At 36.0% G+C, this 13,901-nt stretch overlaps 1 protein-coding gene across 7 annotated transcripts in view; it reads left to right on the top strand.

Moving 5' to 3' along the window:
* The window catches only part of LOC119260262 (cAMP-specific 3',5'-cyclic phosphodiesterase 4D), an 832,289-nt gene that overhangs the window by 602,872 nt on the left and 215,516 nt on the right, over positions 1-13,901 (top strand). The window lies entirely within an intron of this gene.

Raw genomic sequence — 13,901 nt, 5'->3', positions numbered from 1 at the left:
GTAACAAATATCTCAGGTTTCTAGCTATTTCCAAGGACATTAATCTCACATGATTAGACATCTTATTGTCAAAAATACCTTTGTTCTTATCTCACACTATATATAGGAATGGTGAATGAAAGAGACTATTATGTTTTGTTAGATCTATGTTGACATTCCAGATCGCATATATTTTTGTGATTGTGATTTTTAGTTAGTTCAAAATGTACATGAGAGATCTCAGGTGAAAGTCTTTAATATGGCATTCAAGAGGAATAATTCTGATTGAAAGGAACAGTTTCTAAAATACAGCCTCTTTTTTTAACTTCTGGTTCTTTGTGTTTGGTGGTAGGGAATGAAGAGAGGCAGAGGCAGATTTTGTTGTTTGAATACCTTTTGTTTAACAAAAGTCAAATGACTGTTTTTCCCTGCTCCATTAATAAATGCATGAGAGCTGATACGTCATTGTGTTTAAATACAAAATTCACACTCACAGTTCAATTTCTGTAGATATATGAGTTGTCATCTATTATCCAAACATTTATCTAATTACTGTTGAGAGATACTACTACATAGAGATGACAATGTTACGGTGTTAATTTTGTTTCTGTTTTGTAAGAGGTATTAATGCATTTGGTCTAGAAGTACAAAGGCAAAGTTTTTCACCTTGTGCTTAGCATGCCTTTCATTAGCTAAGTGCCTCAGTGACACAAGAAATAGTCGGTACTTATGTGGTTCTAATCACACACCAGGCCCTGTTCTAAATACTCTTTTCTCCATTTCATGGAAGAGGAAATTGAGTCATGAAAAAGTTGAGTAACTTGGCCAAGTTCACATGCGTAACCAGAGAGAGTCAGGTTTTGAATCCAGTTGTCTAGACTATGTGTCTTAATCACCATCGCAGAATGCCTTTTGATGCTTATCTCTGAAGAGGAAAGTTAAATTCACAGAAACAAATGTACCCTCAGCACGTAGGTATATATACAGAAATCAGACCCAATAACAGAATGACCTCAAAGTTAAGAAAGCAGCATGTAATGAGTACTTGCTCTTTGTACTGGAGAAGTACATTAAACATTTTTTATTTTTGTGTTCAAACACACACATACCTTTATGAGGGCAGTACTGTTCACGCAATAGAGGAGAAAGCAGAAGCTCATAGAGTCAGTAAGTTATCCAACACTGTCCAGTTAGCTAATGGCAGATTCAAGATGCAACATGGGTTTCTCTGTTACCAAAGACCATTATTACCCCATGACCCATCATGCCTTCTCTCCTCTCCCATTCATTCACTTAATCATTTTTTACCTTTATTGAGCACTGAACTGTTAAATATTCAAAAAAGATTTACATTCATAGGATTTAGTCTCAAGTCTCTGCTTCATCATTAACCAGCAAGATATTTAATTTTTCTGAGTTGCAGTTTCACCTTCTATGAAAAAGAGGTATCAACAATCTGTATTTCACAGAAATGTTAGCAAGAGCAAAGAAAATAATGAATGTAAAAGCATTTAGTAACTGGTAAAGTAGTTGGTAATTGTTATTTTTATTATGTTGTTAATTTTATTATGATGATTAAAGCTAAAGTGCCTTCCCACCTCAAATAACTGGGGAAAGCAGTTAATAAGGGAAAAAATGTTTCTAAAACCAGTTGCAGTCTCCCAAGATAATGCTTTATTGAGAATATGAATAAGATAGTTGGAATTGCAGGAATGAAGAATGGATTGGAGGCATATTAGACATGGGTTAGTACATGTGGAGCTTTGAAGAATTCATAGGCAGAAATAGATAAAAATTTACCATTTGTAAAATGTACTCCAGATAGTGAGAACAGCATTAGCAAAAGTGTCTTTTGGAAGGACCAGAGTTGAAATTTGAAGGAAGTTGGGCCAGATTCGAAAGTAATCTAAAGACCATGATAAAGAATATTAATCTACTTTTGTAGGTAAGATGAGTTACTCCAGGAAGTAACAATATTACATTTTCACCACTCCACTGTTATCTGCCCTTCCCTTCTTTTCCTCCCTCCTGCTCCCTGCTTCGGATCAATCATACAAAAAAATGACAGCTGTGTAGGGAATGGTGTAGCACACCAGGAAATGAGGGCTGGGGCACTACCTAGAAAGCTGGTGTGATCATTAGGATGGGAATTGCTTTGGCGCTAAATACCTGCCTCCAGAGTGAGCATAGGGTATAGGGATATAAGCAGAGTTCAGTATTACGCAGCTGGAATTAGGAATGTTTAAGCTATCACCTGCCTTGACAGGTTAAAACTGGCATTCTTAAGGTGGTAGCACATAGAATCAACTGGACAGCTTTTTAAAATTACAGATCCCTGGATCTAACCCTTCATCTACTGATGCACAGAGGATCCAAAAGGAGACCTAATTATCTGTATTTTTAAAAGCCTTTCCAAAGTGGCATGAAGACCAGTATTTGAAAATGACTGGTTAATCTCATCATAATCATGATGATGATATAATATTAATAAAATATTATGATAATTTCTTTCTTTTATTAATAAAATTACTACGTCCCAGAGAAGTCAAGATGTTTGCCAAAGTCACAATTAGCTAGTCCTAGAGGTAGAATTCAAATTCAGGGCCTCCAATTCTGGCCCAACCCTGTAACTCAGGGTCAGTTCCTGTCTGCATTATAAAGAAATACATTTCCTTTTTTCCTCAAATGCACCTTAAATTATGAAATAAGAACCTGGTTATCTTACATATAAGTTCTATAATATATGTAAATAAATTTAATTTCATGGTTGTTTGCTATATCTTCCCTCCAAGTATTATTAAACATTTACCAAAATACTTAAGGCATTATTACAAAGTGGTTAAGATGATTAATAAGGCTACCAATGTGAAGGGCCCTTCCTTACTATAATCCTTTTCAAGTTTTTGTTATACAGTTCTTTAGAAATATGTAAAAACATTTGTTAATTTTAGCAAAATGTCATGTTCTTTGAAAAGGATTTGAACATTGTGCTCAAGACAGCAAGTAATATCTCTAAATGAGTTCTAATAGAGGACACTAAAATAACGATTTGTCTTTGCTTGAAGCTTTATGAAATTAAAACTAATCCAATATTCAGTCCTCCATTTAAATATTCAGTCCACAGATCAGAAGATTTTAGTTTGAATCATAATCCAGTCACCTAAATAAGTGAAATTTTGAGCAAACCATTACCCCACCTCTTGAGCCTCCATTTCCTCTGCAGTCAATGAGAATGAGAATCCTTGCCCCCACCACCTACTTCCCAGGGTCACTGTGTGTATTACATCCAACAATTACATCCAGCATGAAAGCGCTTTAGAATCTGTGTGGGACTGTGTGAGAGTCACAGAAGAGAAGGGCCTTGGGAGGAATTCTTTTGTTTCCCCCCAGGACAGGTCATTATAATCCAGTTCATCTCAGAGGCATGGATGGATTTCACAGACATGACAAAAAGCTAAAGTGCCCGTGCAGCCCTGAGAGATTGTTTCCATGTGGCCCAAGGGACCAAGTATGCTAGTGGGATTAGTGGCAAACATGGTATTCAAGCTCATAATTATATTGTAAGTTTAAAGGACAGATGTTTAGGAAGAAACCCAAGAGCAGAATAAGCATAGACGTGGTTTGATTTTTTTTTTTCTTCTTCTTGACATTTAATGGTAAAAAAGCCATCTTTTTAAGTTGTTTTTTTTTTTTTAATTTCTAAAGATATTTTTAAAAGCAGGAAAAGATAGCCATACTGAATGAATGTTTATGAAAGAGCTGATATGTATTTTATGAAGTGTAGATATCTCTAGGCCTGTTTTCAAAATTTGTTCAAAATTTCAAAGGTCGGCAACTATGTAATCATTTTGGGGCAGTTTTTCCAACCTCAGTTTAAGAAATTGAATTTTTTTTTTTTAGGTTTTCTTAGTAACTTAATGTGGTTGGGGGGAAGAATTTATTTTATAAGCTGTATTTTCTGTAAAAGCAAAAGCACATTTAAAACTAAGTGGCATTCATTTTATATAGGTAGGCTGAAGATTAAGGTTATATTTACATACTTACACTATGGTGGCACAATATAATACTAAATATTTTACAGGTCAGGAATTAAAATTTTATAGTTCTTATTAGTGAATGCTAACTCTGAGAATTCAGCCATGATTATCTCTAGCCAATTAGAGAAACCTTTGCTGATTGAAAGGCTGTCCAATTATAGATAGCCTTGTTTACAATGTACTTAGAGCTCTGTGTATCATTTTGGACTCCTCATTTAAAAAAAAAAAGGCATCATGAGTCATTTTTAAAAATAAGTATCAATGGAAATAATCCACTAATGGGAACTAGAGTATGCAGAATAGATTCTACAAAAAAGAAAGACAAAAGTGCACAGAGTTGAATATCAGAATCCATCCAGAAAATAAGTGAGCTGACACAAATGGATGATTATATCCAAACACTTGAGATATATCATTACATAAAAATATGAGGAATTTTCAAGGCTGAAGAAGTAAAATGACCTTTTTTAAAAAAGTAAAGTCAAAGCAAAAGAAGTCAGCAATGACATTGTCTCACATTTTGAGATGAGTAGAGAAGAGGTCAAATGTATTTAGGAAACAGCATTTTTTTCTGCTGTGAACTTGGCAAGTCACTAGGATTTATGAACAGTCTCACCATTAATTAGTTTGCCCAGAGGGAAAAAAGTCCCATTTTAATTTAGAGCAGAGCAGAAATTCAGTGCAACTACTAGAGTCTTGTGTTTTCTCAATGAACTCCATTTCCTCCCAGTGGAGACTTGTCCATTTGCATCTTCATTTTTGTTCTCTGTGATATATTTTTTTAAAGATTTATTTATTTATTTATACAAGCACTGGATACAGTCAGAAGCGCGGGAGGGTGAGAGAATTCACCAGAGCCAGAGTGGGGAGCAGAGCAGGCAGACTGGCAAAGTACATTGCTGAGGGGAGCAGCGGGCGGCAGGAGAGGTCTGCGCGCCATGTGGGTCCTTCCTCCGGTGGCCAGGGAGCAGCTGGGGATTGAACCAGCACTGCAGAGGCTGCGGGCAGCGTCACAACCCAGCGCTCAACCGCTGCGCTACTGGTGAGGCCCTCGGTGATATATTTTTAAGGAATTGTAGAAGAGAGTAACGGTTTATGGCTATCATAGGATAATATTCCTGTCATTGCTTTACCCCTAGTAAGATGGAAGAAATGCTATCTGATTCAGGTCACATAGCTCTCTTAAGAACTTTTCTGTTTTCTTCTATCCTTTTAAAGTAGAAGAGCCCATCTGTTTGGATCATTGAGGTTGGAAACAGTAATATCACTTCTCCAAAATAGACTTAATAGTAGGGCTGGTGAATTGTTTCCTGACCTGCTTGAGAGAGTCCAGACCCAGAGAAAAACATGGTGTATGAGTTTTCATATCCATTAGTCAAAAGAATTGGATTTAGTTTAGATTTTTATTTTTATTTATTTTTTTTAAGATTTATTTATTTATGCATAGAGGAGCTGCGGTACAGGCCGGAGGTATGAGGGTGAGAGGATTCACCAGAGACAGAGTGGGGAACAGAACAGGTGATTGACTGAAATACACTGCTGAGGGGAGCAGCAGGCAGGACAGGAGAGGTCTGCTGTTCCATGTGCGTTGCTCCTTGGCCAGCTGGGGATCAAACTGGTGCTGCAGAAGCTGCAGATAGCATCATAGAGCTGTGCTTAATCCCTTGCACCACCTGGGAGGCCCAACATTAGATTTTTAAAGGCAATTCTAAGTAAAACAATCACAGTTTTTGTTTTTACATATACTCTTGCCTAGAATTACTTAATCTTCTTAATGTTTTCAAATAGTAATTTCCCAAAGGATTCATAACTCAATAATTTTTATTCATTCAATTAAGCCACTTGGAAATTAATTCTCAGTAAGTCTACATATATGAATAATCAGGGATGACATTGAGAGCCACATTTTAGAAACACATCCCTCAACATGAAGGTCACAGTCTCTGGGAGGTGGGTTGGGTTTGCAGTACCCCGCTTCAGATCCCCAAGGTGCTACTGATAGCTCACCTGATAAATTCCCTGCCAACTCCCCAAGAATCCCCTGGTTATTACTGATCTGGAAAAATAAACATAAACATGTGCAAATAGCAAGAAAAAAATATGAAAATCTGAGTGTTAGAAATTTTGAATATCAAACAATAAGAAGAAAGAAAAACTTAGCCTCTAACAATCATTCACCTTTTAAGAAAAAATATGGTACTACATTTCCATGTTCAGCCATTCCATTTTTCCCTGTTCTTTCCTGGTCTGTCATTTTCACAGTAAATCTCTAATGCAGATTTACTGTAAAACTAAGGGAGAGCAAACTCTGAGTCTCTCACTGGCCTGGACCCTTCCCAAGTTGTACAGTGGAGAGGTACTAGCACAGAGTTAAAGGTTTTGTGAAATCTGAAAAAGTATGAACATTTTTGTACTTTTTTTTCCCTCAAAGAAGACTCCCAAAATTCTATATTCTTCATGTGCCACAAAACCTGGATCTTACCCTTGATTTTATGATGATCAAATAGAAGAATAGTCAAAATAACCCCTATTAAAGTGCCTTTTTTTTTTTTTAGCAATTTAACTTTTCTAACTGCCTTTCAAAGCGATTTACTCAAGTGCACTAATCAACCTCATTAGCTCACTGATTCTTGGCAAAATAATAATGATAAAAATAATAATGGTAATAACAAAGTTCATTTAAAGTGGAACCATACAAGTAACCATGGTAAATAATAGTCAGGATTTGGTAAGTAGTGCTGCATCTAATAATATTAATGTATTCATAATACAAATATTACTGAGCAACTACTGTGTGCTAGATCTAATTCTTTCAGCAACTTTTAAATATACAATACAGTATTGTATATTTTCTGAAATCACTTGAATTATTTTCTTGATATGCTATATAGTATGTCACTGAATTTATTTAACTTATAGTTGGAAGTTTATACCATTAATCATTTTCACCCATTTCCTTCACACCCTCTCCACACCCCTGCAATCACCAATTTGTTCTCCCTGAGGTTGTGTGTTTTGTTTGTTTTTAGGATTCTACATGTAAATAAGATCATGGAATATTTATCTTTCTCTTTTGGCTTATTTCACATAGTATAATGTTCTGGAATTGTCCATGTTGTCCCAGATGGTGGGGATTCCTTCTTTTCTAGAGCTCAATAAAGTCCAGAGTGTGTGTATGTGTGTGTGTGTGTGATTTTATTTATCCATTAATTTGTAGATGGATGATTAAGTTGTTTCCATGTTGTCTTGGCTATTGTAGAAAGTGCTGCAGTGAACATGGGCGTGTAGATCCAGAAGTATAATTGCTGGATCATATGGTAGTTCTGTTTTTAATTTTTAAAGAACCTCTATACTTCCTTCCATAGTAACCATATCGATATATATTCCCACCAACACTATACAACAATTCCTCTCCTAGGAAGCTGAAAAAAGCCTAGAAGATGAGCTTAACAATTTTAAATAAAATAGCCTGGGAACATCTCACTGTGAAGGTAACCTTGAACAGATATCTAGGTAGAGAACATTCCAGCCAGAGGGAGCTGTAAGCACAAAGCCCTGAGGAGGAAAAAGTACATGTATTTAAAGGATAGTCAGAGGGCTGAAGCTGAAGCAGAGTGAGCAAGATGAGATCAGAGTGGCCTCACTGGCCCATATCACTCATGGAGAGACTTAAATCACTATGAAGACATAGTGTTTACTCAGAATAAAATAGGAAGCTGTTGAGGGATGGTGAGCAAGGGCTGGTAGGGATCTGAATTACATTTTGGCAGGATTATTCAGTCTGTGGTATAAAGACTAAACGTGTGGGTGGGAGAAGCAGGGCACAAACATTAAAACATCAGTGTTTCAGGGTGTGCCCATCAACGCCATCTTAGTTGCTCTGCATCGCAGAAAAAAGAAACGCAGAGCCCCCACCCACCTTGTTAAAAAGGCACTGCTCATTTCTTTTGACTTTGACTTGGTAAAGCAAAGTTTTGAGGCAAACTGCTATTAACTGGAAACAGAATCTCAATGATAAACAAAGAGTTTATCAGATAATTAAAGTGAGAATTCAAACCCAGGAAGCAGTCTGATAGATTTTACTCTGTGAGAGTTGTTCCAGTAAACACAAACTTGAATTTAGTTTACATAGGTAGGAGCAGTGAGTCACTGGCATTAAGAATGGAATTATTGATAAGAAGGGCTTCTTGTTTTAAGTTGTCCTGACCAAGGGATAGATGACATTAGAGACTTCATTTCTTCCTTTCTGAAGAATGCACTGCAGAGATGCAAATGCTGGGTAACTGTTGCTAAATTTTCTTATCAAGTGGATTTCATTGTATAGCCAACAACATGGGCTACAATACACACCAGAGAATCAGGCCTAGAAAGAGAAACAGTAATGTAATTGTGCTCCTCAGTCCCTAAGGTACGCTAAGGTGCGGGAGACCTGAGATCTAAAGTACTGTTTCTGCTCATATTTGGCTGGAACCGCACCTGTGTTCTCAGGACTATGCTTTCTCCAGGGTTCCTAGCAGGAAGTGTCCTTTCTCTTCAGTGAGGAACATCTCTGGAAAAATAAAAATCTCCACCCTCTCCCCAGATGTTATCACATAGGAATTATGGAGTGGGGTGGAGATGTAAGAGCAGCTTAAGTTAAGAGCAGTCTGGCTCCAGCATTGACACCTCATTGATTGCCAGTACTGATTCTGGTGACTGACTAGCTCTTTCTCTCTTATCTTTCTCTTTAAGTTCTTCCCAAAACAGTGTTTTAGGTATAGAAAAGGATCAAGATGGAATGTCCCCCTGAAAGAGTAATAATAAAAATAACAATAGCTATTAAATGCTGTGAATGTATTACCTGCCAGCCATCTTTTTATCTTCTTCTTTTGTCTTCAGTGTGTGTGAAAAGACTGATTTTACCTTTTACATCAGATTCCCACATACAGAATAGAGCCTGTGAAGATGCCTTTGCTCTCCTGCCTGCTGGACCAAGAGTGAGGTCCCTGATAAATTTTACAATACAGTTATACCTCAATTAAAGAAAAAATTGTTCAAAGAGTTAACACTTTAACTACCATCCAAGTAAAAAAGTTAATTGATGTTCTTGTATTTTTTTAGTGGTGCATAGGAGGCTTTGCAACAAAGACACAAACTCTGGGGCCATTGTGAGAATTCAGTGAGATCATGTATATTAAGCACAGAACACAATATCTGGCACATGGGAAGTACTTCCAAAATTTCATCAAATTATCATCATCATTCAGTTATTATTATTATTACCATTGTTTTTAGGCTGGGGCATTATTACTTTCCCCACATTTTTAGTACTTCCCCAAGCTTCAGCTAATCTTATACTTGGCATTCATCTAATTAGCAATGATTCAAAGGGCATTATTCATTATATTAAAATATTTGCTAAAGAAAGCATTTGAGAAATTCTCAACTGAACTCTCTGGTACCATTGTCTAAGGTTAGGATTACCTGTCATCACTTTCTTGTTTTATTAACAATACCATGACATGAACTGTTTATAAAATTGTTTCAAAAATTAGAAGCAAATTAAAAGCTGTGGGGGTGTCATTTAATACGGTTTAAACTAAGCCCCCACTCCTTGCCCAGCAAGTAAGTGTATAGGCAGCTTGAATAGATAAGGTTGCCATGGAAACGGGGCCCTAAGATGAATCACCATGACTAGGTAAAACAGCCCAGTTTCAGGAATGCAGAAGCAGGGTCAGGACATATTCTGTGTCAAAGGCCAGCACCCAAGACCAGACATCCAGCATATAACTGATGCAAACTGGCACTCCACCTAAGAAAGCCCATGGAAACAGAGTATAAAAAGATTCAAATCCTGGGTCCCATGAAGACATAGATCTCTTTTCTCACCCCCTGCTCCCTGGAAGGGTATTTCAATAAGTCTGCCTTTCCTGTTCTCCACACTGTCTCTGGTGAATTCTTTCATCCCAGCACCTCCAGCCTCACCCCAATATTATACCACCACAAATGCCATCTATATTTTTGGCTTAAATTAATTTCCAGTTAATTTGCCACAAATTACTGAGTGAAGAAAGTACTGCCTTGATCTGTCTCAAACCTAACCTGACCCAAGGGAAGCTCTTCAGGTTCTAATGTTTGAATGAAAGATCTTCCTAGGATTTGATGTAAAGTAAAAGTTCAATAAAATATAGTGACCATTTTTAGTTCCTAATTCTCTGTAAAGTAATGCTAGTATTTCTTAGATTAACATAATTTAGAAATATTTGACAATAACTTCCTGTGGATTATGAGGTTTGAGGGGATACTATTTAAAAGGTTATTTTCATAAGTCTTTGAAAAATAGTGGAGGCCTTTGTGTTTATTTACAGTAGATTTTCCTTAAGAAAATTATCTCCATCTAGTGGACAAATTATTATATTACAGTTTACAAGAAAAATATCAAAGTTCCTAGAATAAACTATACCTAGTATTTTATGGGGCAATTATAATAAAAACATTAATTACTGACTCAGGGTCATTTGAACTAAGAAAAACTAAAGCAAAAATCACACTCCTAATCTCCTATGTTTTTGTTTATGAATAACAGTTAAAGGATCCTTAAAATTTTTGTTGAAGAAACATTGGTTTATATCATTATATGAGTTCCAGGTATACAGCATCACACTTTTTTGAGTGCAATATACTATGTTTTTTTTTTGTGTGTCTGTGTGTGTGTATACTATATTCTGTTCACCATCAAAAAATCTAGTTTTCATCACCAGCATACAATTTTACTCCCTTTATCCTTTCACTCACCCCACCCACCCTCCTTGCCTCTAGTAAACTCTGTATCTAAGAGTTTATTATTGTTTTGTTTGTTCATTTGCTCTGTTCTTTACTTCTTTCACTTAGCATAATACTTTCAAGATCCATCCATACTGTCACAAGTGTCAAGATAAATTAACATTTTTATAACTGAGTAGGATTCCAATGTGTATATATACCACATCAAATTTTATTTTCTAAAACAGAACATCCTAATATTGAGGAGAAAACTTTTTACATTGACATGACAGCTGACAAGCTGCCATGACTTTTCCTAGAACAGAAATCTCCCTATGTTCTCCCCTATTTTAGAGGTTTTTAATAGCTTTCATGTGTTACTGAATGCCTTCAAAAGCTCTCTTTGACTATTACTCTCATATGAAGACTTCTCAGATATTCCAGCCTGAATTTACCTTATCAACTTTTTTTCTGTGTGTTCGTAGTAGGTACTTACTAAATGTTTATTTAATTTGGTATAATCCAGAAAAGGTTGCTAGATATCTTAAAGGATTAGAGCTCCCTTCCCCTCTAGCTTTCCACAGGATTGCCAGAGTCCCATGAACATGAATTACTTATCTGTGAAACAGATGGTCCCCTATTTAAGTGACACAGTTATGACATTTATTTGTGGTTCACATAATTATGCATTAGAGCTTAAGAAAAACATTAGGAACAGAAGATGATACATCCAGCTAGTTCACTAACTTTGTTCAGTTAACTCTTCTAGGATTGAGTCTGCTAGTCTAGTTGCATCTGCTCAACTAATCTCTCATCTCTTCAAATATCAAATAAATAAATATCAACTATAAATTGACATTATTCTAGGGAAATTTTCAATAAGGAAACATTTTTTTTTTTTTTTTGGTCTCATAGCAGGAATTTATTTTTTTTTTATTTTTTATTTTTTTATTTTTTTTTAAATAATAAATTTTATTGTTATATTCCCCATACAATTGCAGCCCCCCCATTCTGACCCCAATTCCTCCCCTCCCGCCCCCGCCCCCCTAAAAGTGTCTCTGGTTCATAGTTTTTTGTTGATTTTGATTTTCACTTTCTTATAGTTATTCATTTTCCTGGTCCCTTATTTAAGTTTTCTAGATTCCTGCTATGAGTGAGACCATCCGGTATTTTTCTTTTTCTTTTTGGCTTATTTCGCTGAGCATGATCCCTTCCAGCGCCATCCATGTTGCTGCAAATTGCATGTGTTTATCTTTTTTGAATGCTGAGTAATATTCCATGGTATATATGTACCACATCTTCTTGATCCAGTCATCTATTTTTGGGCATTTGGGTTGTTTCCAAAGCTTAGCTATTGTAAACAGTGCTGCTATAAACATAGGGGTACAGGTGTTCTTTGGAATTGATGTTTCTGTGTCCTTTGGGTAAATACCTAGGAGTGGAATTGCTGGATCATATGGAAGCTCTATGTTTAGTAGGTCCAGAAATCTCCACACAGCTTTCCACAGTGGTTGGACCAGTTTGCACTCCCACCAACAGTGCAGAAGAGTTCCTTTTTCTCCACACCCTCGCCAACATTTGTTGTTGCTAGTTTTTTTAATATGTGCCATTCTCACTGGTGTAAGATGGTAAATCATGGTAGTTTTGATTTGCATTTCCCTGATGACAAGTGATGTTGAACATTTTTTCATATGCCTGTTGGCCATTTGCATTTCCTCTTCAGAGAAGTTTCAATAAGGAAACATTTTTAGGTCTGATCAAACTAGATTATGTGTTTTACTCCTTTTTTTCCTACTTGGATTGATTTGGAGTCACTGTTCTTATGGTTATGGACTCATAACCATAAATCACCAAGGTGATTTGTGAAACATCAATCCACTAGCTTACTCTTCTACTTTGACTTCCATATCTTTAGGTCATAACACTATTTATTAATAATTCCAATATATAAAATAAAAGAATGATTGAAAGTTAACTGGTTAATCATTTGGATGAAGGCTTTAATGGGAAAAATATTGATAATAACTAAACTTGAATTCATTTGCTTATTTATTCAGTTATCTTTTTTAACTGTTTACCCTACTTGGCTATCCTGAGCTCGCACCCTCTCCTAGAGCACATGAAAATTGACTTTAGTACTGGTTGGCATTTGACTAGGAAATCTTTTCTTTGAGAAGTTTATTTGCACTGGAAAGACCGTGATATTATGAATTGTGCATGTGTGGTTCTTTTTCCTCCAATTCTAAAATCTGTATTGCTAAGTACAGTGCCTTTGATTCATTCAATCATTCATTCAAACCACTTGGTAAGGGTTTTTGAAATGTCTTGTGAAATGTTAAGGATATGCAAAGTCTCCATTCTCAGAAAGCTCACAGTGTAGTAATAGTGTCTGAGTTGTTAAACATTTTCAACTCATTTGTATATGCTGTCAATAGGCAGTGGGAAAATGTTTGGTAGCAAACAAAAAGGGCATCTCATAAAGCTCTAGGGAAGCAAGGCAACCTTTTTAGGTGAAAACTAAGTCCTCAAGGATGAATAACAGTTTGATAGGGCATGGGAAGATTGAGTAGTTAGGGAAACACAGGGTTAGGTTATGACAGTCTGTGACAAGGGATGATATTAAGTAGAACATGGAGTTCCTGGTGGGAAAGCTTTGCATGATGAGGTTGGGAAAGTGCTAATTTAATTGACAACAGATTGTTAAGATTTTATCAATATAGCCAAGAAATTTGGACTTTATCCTGGGATAATAGTGAACTGCTAAAGAGTTTTTAATTGAGGAATGATATAGTCAGGTTTACATTTTAAGAATATTCACATTTGTTACAGAGAGGAAAATCGATTCAAGAGACAATTATAAAGGTTGTGTAATAATGTTGGGTAGATTTGATGGCATTCTGAACTTGATATATTGTGGGTGGGGACAGAAGGAAATGGATACAACAGAAATTAGTGATTGGATAGGTATAGGTAAAAAAGGAAAAAAGTGATTTATAGGTAAAAAAGGAAAAAATCCCATGTCTGGGGAAATAGCAATATTAAGCATATAATGGGCACTTGTTGAATTGAACCCAATATTTGTGAATTGCTGTGTATTTGTTCTCTTCCCAATGAAGATTCTGTTCCTAGGAGAACTATTCTCTA

The sequence above is a fragment of the Talpa occidentalis genome, unplaced genomic scaffold (genome assembly GCF_014898055.3).
Source record: "Talpa occidentalis isolate TD23 unplaced genomic scaffold, MPIMG_talOcc4v2.1 talOcc4.6, whole genome shotgun sequence".
In the NCBI taxonomy this organism is placed as follows: domain Eukaryota; kingdom Metazoa; phylum Chordata; class Mammalia; order Eulipotyphla; family Talpidae; genus Talpa; species Talpa occidentalis.
The sequence above is the reverse complement of the archived record's forward strand: the minus strand, read 5'-3'. Positions and strand labels throughout refer to the sequence as shown.